The sequence below is a fragment of the Salvelinus fontinalis genome, chromosome 1 (genome assembly GCF_029448725.1).
Source record: "Salvelinus fontinalis isolate EN_2023a chromosome 1, ASM2944872v1, whole genome shotgun sequence".
NCBI classification, from domain to species: domain Eukaryota; kingdom Metazoa; phylum Chordata; class Actinopteri; order Salmoniformes; family Salmonidae; genus Salvelinus; species Salvelinus fontinalis.
In genome coordinates, this window is record NC_074665.1 from 78120155 (window position 1) to 78136714 (window position 16560).

The 16560-nt window shown below is 47.8% G+C and overlaps 1 protein-coding gene and 1 pseudogene across 1 annotated transcript in view; both read right to left on the reverse strand.

Moving 5' to 3' along the window:
• The window catches only part of LOC129862299 (fatty acid synthase-like), a 55606-nt gene extending 55251 nt beyond the window's left edge, over positions 1-355 (reverse strand). The window contains exon 1 of the mRNA XM_055933805.1: positions 12-355. The gene's annotated coding sequence lies outside the window, so the exon portion shown is untranslated. The remainder of the gene's footprint in view (positions 1-11) is intronic.
• A 2046-nt stretch (positions 356-2401) lies between these two features.
• LOC129860310 (uncharacterized) overlaps positions 2402-16560 on the reverse strand; it is a 43198-nt pseudogene continuing 29039 nt past the window's right edge.

A 16560-nucleotide genomic window follows, 5' to 3' on the forward strand; every position in this document is an offset into this window, starting at 1 on the left:
GAACAACTTACCAGTAGTTAGGTGTTTTAATATCCGTAGAAAACACCAAAAGGATTGCGAAATGTTAGTGAGGAAACGGTTAGCAAAATGTTCCTCGAAAATCCCTTATCTTCCGTCGTTGAGCGTGCGCTTGCCTGTGTCAGTGTGTGTCCCTGCTTCCGTTCCCTGCCAAACCCTTCTAATTTCTCTCGCGTCTATGAATCCCTTTCTCTATTTCATTTAAATGTCTGATCTGCTCTCCCCGGCCACGCCACATGGGCTGACAGCTTCTCTGGGATGTTCAGTCCAATGAGAAAAGAGGCAGGACTCCCAGTCTCAGCCAGTGATGGGGTGATTCGCTGAACGCCGCTGTGGATTCGGGAGGGAAAAAAACGGAAGAAACAGGATGGCAAGGTTACTGTAGTTCATTCGGGTAGCACTGGGGATGGATCATCTGAGTACACCAGTAACCTAGCTCAGTTTCCCCCGCCCTTTTATATTGGTCAAACCCAAAGCCAAGTTCAAATTTATCACTCAAGTTCAAAGCGTAGAACCATTACTTACCTAAGCCATGTTCAGATTTCACTCTGATTGAACAATAACTCATTTCGAAATCTTGCAGAAAGGAGGACGCATGCGGTTGCAATAGTCCATGGACTTTGGGAAACACATATTTGACAATCTTGATCAATTCGATTTTTCCCCCTTTTTATTCAGAATGTGTATGATTTATTTGCAATGCAATTTATTGGAGATGGATATACCATTAAAGAATGGTGGATTTAGCCTAGACCAGGTAAATATTGTTCCCCTAACCTATTAATCATGAATGAATAAATGAATGTATTCTTTGCAGTATATGTAATGTATTTGGAAATCTACTAGCGCAGATTAGGCCAATACTATGTTTAATATCATTGGTAAGAATTGGTATGGTCACCTGTGGTTGACATTGTAAAAATTATATATCAACGCATGTGTTCGATCACCTGGTCTATATATATATAACATTTCACTTTTTAATAATTGAAACATTGTATTACCATTGTTTCTCGTGTATAGAGAGATAATAATTTATTTTTATTGCAGCAAAGTATTCAGAGGCTTTTGTATTGTTTAACAAGAGGTTTGGTAACTGTTTATAATGGCTCTCATGAATAACCATTATAAAATGTTTATAATTGCTTATAATGCTTTATACATTAAAATGTAAACGTTCATGAATTGTAATGCTTATAACATGAGTAAAAATTGTAATGAATAACTGAATACGTATTTATTTTATAGTTTATAAAATAGTTTATTAATGCTTATTCGTGTACGTTTTCATATAGTGTTACTGGAAGTTTTAACCAAAGTCAGTAGGCCACTGACATTCTGTAGGTTGAACTTGTGGAGCAACCACACCAACACACCTGAAACGGGTTATTGTGGTGAATGTACAGTTAGCGCTGACAAACGTGGTAGTTAGTACACACCCAAATCCTGACAGCTGTGATCAAAGGGTGCGTTTGCAAATTCACTCTGGCTATCTACTCCGATTTCAAAACACTCTCGTCTGGGTGTGCCATATCGCAGAATAACTGATTAAATTACGAACGCTCAACACGTTGAATATGGCCGGTGTCAGTAAACGTCGGTAATAAAACGCGTAATTAAATTTTTACCAGCAGCACAGTTACAGTCACCAACGCTCTGGATTACATTAAAACAGCCTAATCAGCTCTGCTAGGGCGAGTAATGGTCAGAGTGAGGTGTTCTTTCATTTGTGTCTGGAAGTAGCTAGCAAGCTAGCCAACATTAGCTTGGGTGCATGACTGCTGTTGTGAGATCAGAACGCTCGGATCAACCCTACTCCTCGGCCAGAGTGACCAGAGTGGCCAGTGTGCCCTCTGAACGCTCCGAGAGCGGAACGCTCTGAATTTACGAAATCCCTCTGGCACTCCAGAGTAAAATTTACGAATGCACCCATAGCTAGTTGTGATATTTTATAGATGTGAAAATGAACCAGTCACAGAGCAGGGGTGTGTGGGTGTGAGGGTATTGCTAGGAGATAGGGTGATGTGATGACAGTGAGGGGAGGAGCTTGTTGCCAGGGCAGCAAGGATGGTGATGTAATCAGAAACGTTGCCTGACTGTTGGGGTTACTCGAGTTCAATGGTGAAAATGGCATGTGAAGGATGGCATGATCTCGAGGAAAACTTTACTAGTCTTTTTTTAACTTATTTATTGCCCTAAATACTAACCAAGATAACCCGAAGACAACACGTAGAAAAATGCACCTAATGTGTTAACATATTCATATTTCATAAGGTACCTTTTTAGGTCAAATTTGTATCAATTCTGGTTGTGTCACACCTTCTCAATAAAGGAAACATTTCAGAAAATGTAAAAATTGTATTGTTTTATTGGAAAAAAATCACTACTTCAACACAGATATCAACGCTTGTTCAGGACCTGTACAACAAGACCACAAAACACTAGATTTGTCATAACGGGAGAAAAATATGAAAAAGGCACACAAAATAGTGCTTTTCAATGTGAGCATCAGGGACAGGAAATACAATATCAACTTCAATGAATCCTTTACTTCCTGATGTGTAAGGCCAGGTGGACCCCTGGTCTAAGCAGTGAACAGGTGGTAACTGTATGTACCTAACCTGGGTGACAGACTGGTTCTGCTGTCAGAAACACTCTCCTGGTGGCCTTGCCAAGACATTAACTTCTGCACCAGCCTCTGATATTACTAGCACTCTAGCTTACAGTACAGAAATCACTAGGTATTTACATGTCATTTCTACCTACCAAGTAAAGTACGTTGGTATTCATTCAATCAAGCACCACTAGGCATCATTAGGTAACAGGTACCAACAGTTACCGATTGTGTTGAATTCTGTTAGCCTACCAGAATGGATCCATCAGTCTTTTATATTGTACCGGGCAGCACTGAAAGCATCTGTGGGGATGAGGCCTAAGTGACTGCCACTGACAATGGCCGCAGTGCAGAGAACCTACATGGCTGGGTAGAGACAGAGCTGACATTGTGCCTGTCTGAATGTCTCTCGACAGCACAGAGAGGCAGAGGCGTATCACACCACCGTCTCCATTATCTTTATACTAATGTACCGAGAGCGTTATCACACAGTCATCCAGAACAGCTGGTGCTCTTGTGCATGCTTCAGTGTTGATTGCCTCAAAGCGAGCATAAAGGGCATTTAGCTCTTCTGGTAGTCTCACATCACTGGGAAACTTGCTTTTGAGTTTCCCAGAGTTTCCCAGCCACATCCAATGAATGTCAGAGCCTGTGTAGTAGGACTCAATCTTAATCCTGTATTGACGCTTTGCTTGTTTGATGGATCGTCAAAGTGTCAATATAGATAAGCAACGTTCATAAAGTTGAGAGTTGAATGAGATTGTTACTAACACTTACTTACTAATGAATATGTGCCATTTAGCAGACACTTTTAATAAAAGCAACGTACAGTCATGCGTGCATACATTTTACGTATGGGTGGCCCTGGAAAGTATGTAGTACTCTGTCAGGAGAAGAGATTTCTAACAAAGGTGTTGTACCACCCCGTAGCACTCACGTCGGTAGCCATGAAGTGCTTAGAAAGGTTCGTCATGGCTCACATCAACAGCATCCTCCCGGATAACCTAGACCCACTCCAATTTGAATACCGCCCCAACAGATCCACAGATGATGCAATCTCAATCACAGTCCACACTGCCCTTTCTCACCTGGACAAAAGGAACACCTATGTGAGAATGCTGTTCATTGACTACAGCTCATCGTTCAACACCATAGTGCCCACAAAGCTCATCACTAAGCTAAGAACCCTGGGACAAAACACCTCCTTCTGGATCCTGGACTTCCTGACGGGATGCCTCCAGGTGGTAAGGGTAGGCAACAACACGCCTACCATGCTGATCCTCAACACTGGGACTACTCAGGGGTGTGTACTTAGTCCCATCCTGTACTCCCTGTTCACCCATGGTTGTGTGGCCAAACACGACTCCAACGCCCTCATTAAGTTTGCTGACAACACAACAATGGTTGGCCTGATTACTGACAACGATGAGACGGCCTATAGGGAGGAGGTCAGAACTGGCAGTGTGGTGCCAGAACAACAACCTCTCCCTCAATGTGAGAAAGAGAAAGGAGCTGATCGTGGACTACAGGAAAAGGCGGGCCAAACAGGCCCCCATTAACATCAACGGGACTGTAGTGGAGCGAGTCGAGAGTTTCAAGTTCCTTGGTGTCCACATCACCAGTGATCTATCATGGTCCAAACACACCAAGACAGTCGTGAAGAGGGCACAAAAAAACCTTTTCCCTATCAGGAGACTGAAAAGATTTGGCATGGGTTCCCAGATCATCAAAAAGTTCTACAGCTGCACCATCGAGGGCGTCTTGACCGGTTGCGTCACCACCTGGTATGTTACCGCGTATGGCCCAGCACATCACTGGGGCCAAGCTTCCTGCAATCCAGGACCTATATAATAGGCACTGTCAGAGGAAATCCCATAAAATTGTCAGAGTCTCCAGTCACCCAAGTCATTGACTGTTCTCTCTGCTACTGCACCGCAAGCAGTACCGGAGCGCCAAGTCTAGGACCAAAAGGCTCCTCAACAGATTCTACCCCCAAGCCATAAGACTGCTGAACAATTAATCAAATGGCCACCGTACAATTAAATTGACCCCCCCCCCCCCCCCCCTCCATTTGTTTTGTACACTGCTGCTACTCGCTGTTTATTATCTATGCATAGTCACTTAACCCCTACCTACATGTACAAATGACCTCTAACCTGTAACCCCGCCCACTGACTCGGTACCCCCTGTATATAGCCTCGTTGTTGTTATGATATTGTGTTACTTTTTGTTATTTTTTATTTTCGTTTATTTGGTAAATATTTTCTTAACTCTTCTTGAACTGCACTGTTGGTTAAGGGCTTGTAAGTAAGCATTTCACGGTAAGGTCTACACTTGTTGTATTTGGCGCATGCAACAAATAAAGTTTGATTTGATTAATCTATAACAACGCTTCTAAAGATTAGTTGAAGTCTCTAATGGTATACTTGTGTGTTGCATGCCTCCCCCAACCCCAATTCTCTCCAGCCCCATCCTCCCTTAGCCCCATCCCCTCATAGCCCCATCCCCTCCTAGCCCCATCCCCTCCTAGCCCCATCCTCCCCTAGCCCCATCATCCCCTAGCCCCAGAGTATCTTCTTCTCAATGTTTACTCAGCATAATGTGGAAACTCTTGGCAGTCTACTGCTGGGCAAACTGTGAAGCAATGCCTCCGATCTGAATCTAATCTGAAAGATGGACACACTGTGTTGGATGACCTTCACTACTGTCTGTGACCTGTTGCAGTGGCTGTTGCTGAGGCTATCAGTCAGCACTTCTTCCAGCAGGCAGTGGCTGTGTGTGCCAGCCAGGCCTGGCCAATGCCCTGGGCTTTGCTAACAACACCAGTGTCAACAGAGCCAGACCTAAACCATGAGTGGCTCCACTGTCCACTGATTGAGAAATTCTTCTCAGTGCAGAACAGTCCCTGGTCGGAGCCTTCACCCTGTCACCTCTGTGATCTGGCCCCAGACACAAGGTTATGTTCCACATGGCACCCTATTCCCCATGTATTGCACTCATTTTGTCCAGGGCCCGTATGACTCTGGTCAAAAGTAGTGCACTATACAGGGAAAAGGGTGCCATTTTGGACAGATACAAGGCCACCAGTTGGGCAACCTACCTCCTCCTCTGTGGCCAGACTGCCACGCTGTCTTTACTTAAACCTCAGCTATGTGAAATTATAAACACTATTATTATCTCATACAAAGAGCCTTACGGTCTGTGGTCTAGTTAATACATACTGATGTAAATGGCAGGTGTCACTAACCTTGGTGTGTGTGTGTATGGGGGTGTGTGTGTGTTGTGACAGAGTAATACTAGACTTCCTGTGCCAGATAATCTGCTAAGTGCTAAATGCCCAATAGAATGCAGGCACACAAGTTGTTTTATAATGGTGTTGTCACGACTCCCACCGAAGGTAGCTCCCCTGCTTGTTCGGGCGGCGCTCGGCGGTCGTCGTCGCCGGTCTACTAGCCGCCACGATCCCTTTTTCCTTTTCTTTTTGTTTGGTCTTATTGGTTGCACCTGTCCCTTATTTTGTTTCTTGATTTATGTCTATTTAAACCTGTTAGGCCCGCCTATGTTCGTGCGGGATTATTTTCTGTTAGTCGGGGTGTGCGTGTTTGTGTTCCTGTCCGTTTTGTGCCCTGTGTTGGGTCGGACTATTTTCTGTCTGTTTATCGCCTATGGTTTTGGGCGTTCGTGTGGGAATCTCAATAAAGACGGTTTTCCCCAGTATCCTCTGCAAGTGACTCTGCACCCACCACTCCAGGCGATTGTGACAGGTGTGACTCACAGAGTACACCCAGAGAGAAAAGGAGAGATAGAAAGAAAGAAAGAAAGAAAGAAAGAAAGAAAGAAAGAAAGAAAGAAAGAAAGAAAGAAAGAAAGAAAGAGAGAGAGAGAGAGAGGGCAGGGATTGATATAAAGGGTTACTCTATTGCCTGGGCCAAGTGAAATTGCCTGGGCCAAGTGAAATTGCCTGGGCCAAGTGAGATTGCCCCAAAGGGCAGGTGATTTTCTTTTTTTTAAGTCAAGAATTCCAGGAGCCTAAATCATATCTTTCTGGTTCTGATCTTTCTGGTTCCTCCCCATTGTATAAGTGAAAGACAGACAATTAATGGCATTCATGGTTGTCGGGCAAGTTGAGCCTGCTCTGGGAATGTATTTTACTGATAACAACCAATATACTAAGAATTCCAGTAGTGATCTTTCTGATTCCACCCCTATGTGTAGGCACTTCTGCCTGTAAATAGCTAATTAAGATTTTTGGGCAAGTGATAATAATCTTTGGGGAAACAAAAAAATACTCCTGACTTGCCCAATGGGCAAATGCTTTTCGGACTTTAATGTCAATCCATGAAAGAAAGAAAGGAAGAGTTAAAAAAAGAAAGTGAGAGAGATCGCACCTCTCTCAGAGCAGCTCTCCCGGGTGTGAGTATGGAGGGGCTGAGGCCTCGGTCCAGTATCTGCCACATCTCCCTCAGTGACCTTTCTGTAGCCACTGACGACAGCAGCAGAGTACCCGATGGGCTGAAATGGGGTCATGACCCGAGGTCCAGCCGCAGGGAACTCTGAGATTGGCTGAGAGGAGGAGGATGGGTGTTCTCCTTAGTGCTAGGACGCTGAGGAAGAGAGGAGAGAAAGAAGTGAAGATAACCTGTTGAGGATAGAGGGCGCTATTTTCACTTTGGGGAAAAATCGTGCCCAATTTAAACGGCCTCGTACTCTATTCTTGCTCGTACAATATGCATATTATTATTACTATTGGATAGAAAACACTCTCAAGTTTCTAAAACCGTTTGAATTATATCTGTGAGTAAAACAGAACTCATTTTGCAGCAAACTTCCTGTCAGAAAGTGAAAAATCTGAAATCGAGGCTCTGTTCCACGGCCTCTCTATCAATTTGCTTGAAATTTATGACAATACATGCACTTCATACGCCCCCCACTAGATGTCAATAGGCAGTGAGAGGTGAAATGGGGATCCTAGGTATATCTATGGTCAAAAGAGAGGTCTTGTAATGACATGACCTCAATTTCCTTTGTTCAGGAAGACGCGGGAAGGACATCAGCTTTGGCTTCTGAAAAGCTTTCCTTATAGACGGCTAATATCTCCGGCTTTGATTTTATTTGATAAATGTGATAATATCATCGTAAAGTATGTTTTTTCAATATAGTTTTATCAGATTATTGAAATTTTTTCGGGGGTTTTGGCGTGTTCCGTTCTCTGCGTTTGGTGACGATGGACAGCTTCGCGCCACTTGGCAAGTTTTGGTTGCTAAATCAACAGACGAAGAGGACATTCTAAATCCAAACAACGATTGTTCTGGACAAAGGACCCCTTGTACAAGATTCTGATGGAATCTCACCAAAAGTAGGAGCCATTTATGATGTTATTTCCTATTTCTGTCGAAAATGTTTCCGCCCAGATTTTGGGCGCTCTCTCGCTATAACGTAAGCTGCATGTCGTACTAAAGTTATTTTTAGAATTCTAACACGGCGATTGCATTAAGAACTAGTGTATCTACAATTTCCTGTAAAACATGTATTTTTTTGTAAAGTTTATGAATGTCACGTCCTGACCATAGTTCTTATGTGTGTTGCTTGTTTTAGAGTGGGTCAGGACGTGAGCTGGGTGGGCATTCTATGTTGTGTGTCTAGTTCGTCTGTTTCTGTGTTCAGCCTGATATGGTTCTCAATCAGAGGCAGCTGTAAATCGTTGTCCCTGAATGAGAATCATATATAGGTGGCTTGTTTTTTGTTGGGGATTGTGGGTGGTTGTCTTCTGTCTTTGTGTTCTGCAGTTCTGCAGTTGGCTAAATTGAGGTACGAGTCGGAGAATGTGGAGGAGTTATTGGACAGATTGGAGGAAAGTGAAAGGATGGGAGATTATGAGACATTTGATGAGTTGTTGGTGATATTGGAGGAGAGCGAAGAGAGAGAGATGTTGGTTTGGCGTAGTATACACGGTACTCACCCTAAGGTGTGTGATTACCGTGGAGAGCGGGAGTACGGGCAGACACCGTGTTATGCGAAGGAGCGCACGGTGTCTCCTGTACGTGTGCTTAGCCCGGTGCGGGTTATTCCACCTCCCCGCACTGGTAGGGCTAGATTGGGCATTGAGCCAGGTGCCATGAAGCCGGCTCAACGCGTCTGGTCTCCAGTGCGTCTCCTCGGGCCGGCATACATGGCACCAGCCTTACGCATGGTGTCCCCGGTTCGCCAACACAGCCCACAGCCCTACGGGGAGCATACAACCAGGTAAGGTTGGACAGGCTCGGTGCTCAAGGGAGCCAGTACGCCTGCACGGTCCGGTATATCCGGCGCCACCTTCCCGCCCCAGCCCAGTACCTCCAGTTCCGGCACCACGCATCAAGCCTCCAGTGCGTCTCCAGAGCCCTGTTCATCCTCCACGCACTCTCCCTGTGGTGCGTGTCTCCAGCCCAGTACCATCAGTGCCTACACCACGCACCAGGCTTCCAGTGCGTCTCCAGAGCCCTGTTCCTCCTCCATGCACTCTCCCTGTGGTGCGTGTCTCCAGCCCAGTACCTCCAGTTCCGGTACCACGCACCAAGCCTCCTGTGCGTCTCCAGAGCCCTGTACGCACTGTTCCTGCTCCCCGCACTAGCTTTGAGGTGCGTGTCTCCAGCCCAGTACCACCAGTTCTGGCACCACGCACCAGGCCTACTATGCGCCTCAGAGTTGGCCGTCTGCCCAACGCCGCCTGCACTGCTCGTCTGCTCAACACCGCCTGCACTGCCTGCCTGCCCAGCGCCGTCTGAGCCATCCGTCTGCCCAGCGCCGTCTGAGCTGCCTGCCTGCCCAGCGCCGTCTGAGCCATCCGTCTGCCCAGCGCCGTCTGAGCTGCCTGCCTGCCCAGCGCCGTCTGAGCCATCCGTCTGCCCAGCGCCGTCTGAGCTGCCTGCCTGCCCAGCGCCGTCTGAGCCATCCGTCTGCCTAGCGCCATCTGAGCCATCTGTCTGCCCAGCGCCATCTGAGCCATCCGTCTGTCCCGCGCCATTAGAGCCGCCCGTCAGTCAGGAGCCGCTAGAGCCGTCCGTCAATCAGGAGCCACCAGAGCCGCCAGCCAGTCAGGAGCTGCCAGAGCCGCCAGCCAGTCAGGAGCTGCCAGAGCTGCCCTCCAGTCATGAGCTGCCCTCCAGTCAGGAGCTGCCTTCCAGTTATGAGCTGCCCTCCAGTTATGAGCTGCCCTCCAGTCATGAGCTGCCCGCCAGTCATGAGCTGCCCTCCAGTCATGAGCTGCCCTCCAGTCATGAGCTGCCCTCCAGTCATGAGCTGCCCTCCTGTCATGAGCTGCCCTTCAGTCATGAGCTGCCCTTCAGTCATGAGCTGCCCTCCAGTCATGAGCTGCCCTTCAGTCATGAGCTGCCCTCCAGTCATGAGCTGCCCTCCAGTCATGAGCTGCCCCTCAGCCCGGAGCTGCCATTAGTCCGGAGTTGCCCCTCTGTTCTGAGCTACCTCTCTGTCCTGAGCTACCTCTCTGTCCTGAGCTACCTCTCTGTCCTGAGCTACCTCTCTGTCCTGAGCTACCTCTCTGTCCTGAGCTGTCTCCTCTATCTAGGGGGGACCTTTGTGAAGGTTCCTAGACCAGGGTCGGGGGCGAGGGTCGCCACTCAAAGGACGCTAAGGAGGGGGACAAAGACAATGGTGGAGTGGTGGCCTCGTCCTGCGCCGGAGCCGCCACCGCGGACAGATGCCCACACAGACCCTCCCCTTGAGATTTAGGGGTGCGTTCGGAGTCCGCACCTCAAGAGGGGGTTACTGTCACGTCCTGACCATAGTTCTTATGTGTGTTGCTTGTTTTAGAGTTGGTCAGGACGTGAGCTGGGTGGGCATTCTATGTTGTGTGTCTAGTTTGTCTGTTTCTGTGTTCAGCCTGATATGGTTCTCAATCAGAGGCAGCTGTCGATCGTTGTCCCTGATTGAGAATCATTAATAGGTGGCTTGTTTTGTGTTGGGGATTGTGGGTGGTTGTCTTCTGTCTTTGTGTTCTGCACCAGATAGGACTGTCTCGGTTTTCACATTTGTTATTTTGTATTTTGTATAGTGTTCACGTTATTGTCTCTTCTTTATTAAATCATGTTGAACACTAGCCGCGCTGCATGTTGGTCCTCTCCTTCACCCCAGGAAGAAAGCCGTTACAATGAATAGTTATTTGGTCAGAATAGGTGAGTGTCAGAAATATATCCGGAGATTCTGGAAAATAGTTGCTACATTTTCACAATGTATAACCACGGATTTCAGCTCTAAATATGCACATTTTCGAACAAACCATATACACTGCTCAAAAAAATAAAGGGAACACCTAAACAACACAATGTAACTCCAAGTCAATCACACTTCTGTGAAATCAAACTGGCCACTTAGGAAGCAACACTGATTGACAATAAACTTCACATGCTGTTGTTCAAATGGAATAGACAGAAGGTGGAAATTATAGGCAATTAGCAAGACACCCCCAAAAAAGGAGTGATTCTGCAGGTGGTGATCACAGACCACTTCTCAGTTCCTATGCTTCCTGGCTGATGTTTTGGTCACTTTTGAATGCTGGCGGTGCTCTCACTCTGGTGGTAGCATGAGACAGAGTCTACAACCCACACAAGTGGCTCAGGTAGTGCAGTTCATCCAGGATGGCACATCAATGCGAGCTGTGGCAAAAAGGTTTGCTGTGTCTGTCAGCGTAGTGTCCAGAGCATGGAGGCGCTACCAGGAGACAGGCCAGTACATCGGGAGACGTGGAGGAGGCCGTAGGAGGGCAACAACCCAGCAGCGGGACCGCTACCTCCGCCTTTGTGCAAGGAGGTGCACTGCCAGCGCCCTGCAAAATGACCTCCAGCAGGCCACAAATGTGCATGTGTCTGCTCAAACGGTCAGAAACAGACTCCATGAGGGTGGTATGAGGGCCCGAGGTCCACAGGTGGGGGTTGTGCTTACAGCCTAACACCGTGCAGGACGTTTGGCATTTGCCAGAGAACACCAAGATTGGCAAATTCGCCACTGGCGCCCTGTGCTCTTCACAGATCAAAGCAGATTCCCACTGAGCACATGAGCACATGAGACAGAGTCTGGAGACGCCGTGGAGGACGTTCTGCTGCCTGCAACATCCTCCAGCATGACCGGTTTGGCGATGGGTCAGTCATGGTGTGGGGTGGCATTTCTTTGTGGGGCCGCACAGCCCTCCATGTGCTCGCCAGAGGTAGCCTGACTGCCAATAGGTACCGAGATGAGATCCTCAGACCCCTTGTGAGACCATATGCTGACACATGCACATTTGTGGCCTGCTGGAGGTCATTTTGCAGGGCTCTGGCAGTGCACATCCTTGCACAAAGGCGGAGGTAACGGTCCTGCTGCTGGGTTGTTGCCCTCCTACGGCCTCCTCCACGTCTCCTGATGTACTGGCCTGTCTCCTGGTAGCGCCTCCATGCTCTGGACACTACCCTGACAGACACAGCAAACCTTTTTGCCACAGCTCGCATTGATGTGCCATCCTGGATGACCTGCACTACCTGAGCCACTTGTGTGGGTTGTAGACTCCGTCTCATGCTACCACTAGAGTGAAAGCACCGCCAGCATTCAAAAGTGACCAAAACATCAGCCAGGAAGCATAGGAACTGAGAAGTGGTTTGTGGTCAGCACCTGCAGAACCATTCCTTTATTGGGGGTGTCTTACTAATAGCCTATAATTTCCACCTTTTGTCTATTCCATTTGCACAACAGCATGTGAAATTTATTGTCAATCAGTGTTGCTTCCTAAGTGGACAGTTTGATTTCACAGAAGTGTGATTGACTTGGAGTTACATTGTGTTGTTTAAGTGTTCCCTTTATTTTTTTGAGCAGTGTATGTATTGTGTAATATGATGTTATAGGACTGTCATCTGATGAAGTTTATGAAGGTTAGTGAAATAATTAATATATTTTGCTGGTTTTGTCGCTATCGCTACTGTTGCCTTGAATGAATGCTGTTGTGTGGTTGGCTATTGTAGTAAGCTAATATAATGCTATATTGTGTTTTCGCTGTAAAACACTTAAAAAATCTTAAATATTGGCTGGATTCACAAGATGTTTGTCTTTCATTTGCTGTACACCATGTATTTTTCAGAAATGTTTTATGATGAGTATTTAGGTATTTCACGTTGGTCTCTATAATTACTATAGGCTGCTTCGGTGCTATTTCTGATGGTAGCTGTGATGGTAGCTGCAATGTAAAACTATGATTTATACCTCAAATATGCACATTTTTCGAACAAAACATAGATTTATTGTATAACATGTTATAAGACTGTCATCTGATGAAGTTGTTTCTTGGTTAGTTTGGTTGGCTCTTGGTTAGTTTGGTTGGTTTTGTGCAAGCTACCTGTGCATTGAAAGAAATGTCTGTGCTTTTTTGTATTTGGTGGTGAGCTAACATAAATATACGTGGTGTTTTCGCTGTAAAACATTTTAAAAATCGGACATGTTGACTGGATTCACAAGATGTTTATCTTTCATTTGCTGTATTGGACTTGTTAATGTGTGAAAGTTAAATATTTCTCAAAAATATTTTTTGAATTTCGTGCTCTGCCTTTTCAGTGGAATGTGGGCAGAGGTCCGCTAGCGGAACCCCTGTCCTAGACAGGATAAAGTGTTGAGAAAAACATTTTGCCCAGCATGTTGAAGCTGAGTATGATTTCAGAGCCATGTTTCCTCTATTGCTAAAGTTAATACGCCTTTATAGCCCAGACATCAACTCTGTATATTTATCAAGTAAGTTGAGAGGCCTAGCTCTTGCATCATTGGTCCTCAAGTCAGGTGGTATCAGACAGTGTAGACAGATATTACTGTTGTTACCTCGCCTGACTTTGTCCTTATGCTGCTGGCCCCAGGGGTTGGTGACCCTGTCTCTGTCTCCGCTGTCGCTCTCTGAGAAGAGAGGCCTCACCAATTTAGGGCTCCCCTTTCTCTGCTTTCTGTGGGCATACTGCAGTTCCTGTAAAGAAACTCGGCTTACTGCAGTTCCCGGAGAGAAACGCGGCTTACTGCAGTTCCTGGAGAGAAACGCGGCTTACTGCAGTTCCTGGAGAGAAACGCGGCTTACTGCAGTTCCTGGAGAGAAACGTGGCTTACTGCAGTTCCTGGAGAGAAACGCGGCTTACTGCAGTTCCTGGAGAGAAACGCGGCTTACTGCAGTTCCTGGAGAGAAACGTGGCTTACTGCAGTTCTTGGAGAGAAACGTGGCTTACTGCTAGATTGGGCATTGAGCCAGGTGCCATGAAGCCGGCTCAACGCGTCTGGTCTCCAGTGCGTCTCCTCGGGCCGGCATACATGGCACCAGCCTTACGCATGGTGTCCCCGGTTCGCCAACACAGCCCACAGCCCTACGGGAGCATACAACCAGGTAAGGTTGGACAGGCTCGGTGCTCAAGGGAGCCAGTACGCCTGCACGGTCCAGTACATCCGGCGCCACCTTCCCGCCCCAGCCCAGTACCTCCAGTTTCGGCACCACGCACCAAGCCTCCAGTGCGTCTCCAGAGCCCTGTTCCTCCTCCACGCACTCTCCCTGTGGTGCGTGTCTCCAGCCCAGTACCATCAGTGCCTACACCACGCACCAGGCTTCCAGTGTGTCTCCAGAGCCCTGTTCCTCCTCCACGCACTCTCAATGTGGTGCGTGTCTCCAGCCCAGTACCTCCAGTTCCGGCACCACGTACCAAGCCTCCCGTGCGCCTCCAGAGCCCTGTACGCACTGTTCCTGCTCCCCGCACTAGCTTTGAGGTGCGTGTCTCCAGCCCAGCACCACCAGTTCTGGCACCACGCACCAGGCCTACTATGCGCCTCAGCAGGTCAGAGTCGGCCGTCTGCCCAACGCCGCCTGCACTGCTCGTCTGCTCAACGCCGCCTGCACTGCCTGCCCAGCGCCGTCTGAGCTGCCTGCCTGCCCAGCGCCGTCTGAGCCATCCGTCTGCCCAGCGCCGTCTGAGCTGCCTGCCTGCCCAGCGCCGTCTGAGCCATCCGTCTGCCCAGCACCGTCTGAGCCATCTGTCTGCCCAGCGCCGTCTGAGCCATCCGTCTGCCTAGCGCCATCTGAGCCATCCGTCGGCCCAGCGCCATCTGAGCCATCCGTATGTTCAGCGCCATCTGAGCCGCCCGTCTGTCCCACGCCATTAGAGCCGCCCGTCAGTCAGGAGCCGCTAGAGCCGTCCGTCAGTCAGGAGCCGCCAGAGCCGCCAGCCAGTCAGGAGCTGCCAGAGCCGCCAGCCAGTCAGGAGCTGCCAGAGCCGCCAGCCAGTCAGGAGCTGCCAGAGCCGCCAGCCAGTCAGGAGCTGCCAGAAACGTGGCTTACTGCAGTTCTTGGAGAGAAACGCGGCTTACTGCGTTTCCTGGAGAGAAACGTGGCTTACTGCAGTTCCTGAAGAGAAACGTGGCTTACTGCAGTTCCTGAAGAGAAACGTGGCTTACTGCAGTTCCTGGAGAGAAACGTGGCTTACTGCAGTTCCTGAAGAGAAACGTGGCTTACTGCAGTTCCTGGAGAGAAACGTGGCTTACTACAGTTCCTGAAGAGAAACGTGGCTTACTGCAGTTCTCTCCCGTAAGTTCAACTCGTGTCAGTCAAGGTACTCCACAATTGAACAAGAGACGCTAGCTTTATTGCTAGCCTTACAGTTCTTTGAGGTATATGTGGGATCCAGTGCCTTGCCTGTAATGGTCTTCACGGACCATAATCCTTTAGTGTTCTTAAAGCAAATGTACAATCAGAACCGCCGCCTTATGCGGTGGGCTCTGATTGTACAAGGATATAATGTACAGATAGCCTATGTGAAGGGCTCAGCGAATGTGGTTGCTGACGCTCTATCACGGGTTTACTAACTGGGTAAGCGTTGGTTTTTGTTATTACAAACTGTATGTTTGCAATTTTTGTGGTGGGCGTGTTACGTTCCCCAGTTTCTGTGTTCTGTTTTGTATTTTAGTGTGTGTTTCAGGAGATGGCTTCTGGAAGTACTCCCCAACCAGCTGATTGGTCAACCCCAGGCTAATTGGTGATTGGAGCTGACTCCGCCCCCTCGTCAAGAAGCAGCTGACTAATTAACATTGCCACCTGAAGATAAAAGCCAGTGTTCTGCTTGGAGATGAAGAGAGAGAGGAGAGAGATGAGATAAGGAGTAGAGATTTGGAGATTGAGAGAGAGAAAAATTAGATTGTGATATAGTGTTGGTTGTGTATCAGAAAGTGTGGTATGTACTGTTGTTGTTGGTAGCAGTTCTGTTGTTGTTGGTAGCAGTTTTTCTATGTCCTGTGTTTGTGAGTGTTTGTGAAATCGTTAATAATTACTCTGTTTCGTTTGTTCCCAGGGGGGAAGGAGAAGGCACTTTGGGAGTGCTTAGGCAAGAGGCCCGAGGGCATACATATACCCGTAGTATATTTACTGTCTAGGCACACTAGGTAAGACCTGGGCGGACCACCCCCTGTATTTTGGTTAGGGCACCAGGCGGTGTTAAGTTAGGTAAGTTAAGTGGGTAGGCAGGTTAGATAGGAGAGGGGGAACTTTGATATTTACTTTCTTTGCTTTGGTTCCGTCCAGCCCCTTTTCCCCATATTACCGTGAAAGAAAATAAATTCTAGTAAACGGTAAATTCTGCTTTTGTGTCATCCTTACTCGCACCTACAGTCCATACCTCTTGCACTTCAGAGAGTTGAGTTGTAGCAGGGAGTTGCGTTCCCTCTTCTCAGAGGCGTGCGTAACAGAGAGAAACGTGGCTTACTACAGTTCCTGGAGAGAAACGTGGCTTACTGCAGTTCCTGGAGAGAAACGTGGCTTACTACAGTTCCTGGAGAGAAACGTGGCTTACTGCAGTTCCTGGAGAGAAACGTGGCTTACTACAGTTCCTGGAGAGAAACGTGGCTTACTGCAGTTCCTGAAGAGAAACGTGGCTTACTGCAGTTCCTGAAGAGAA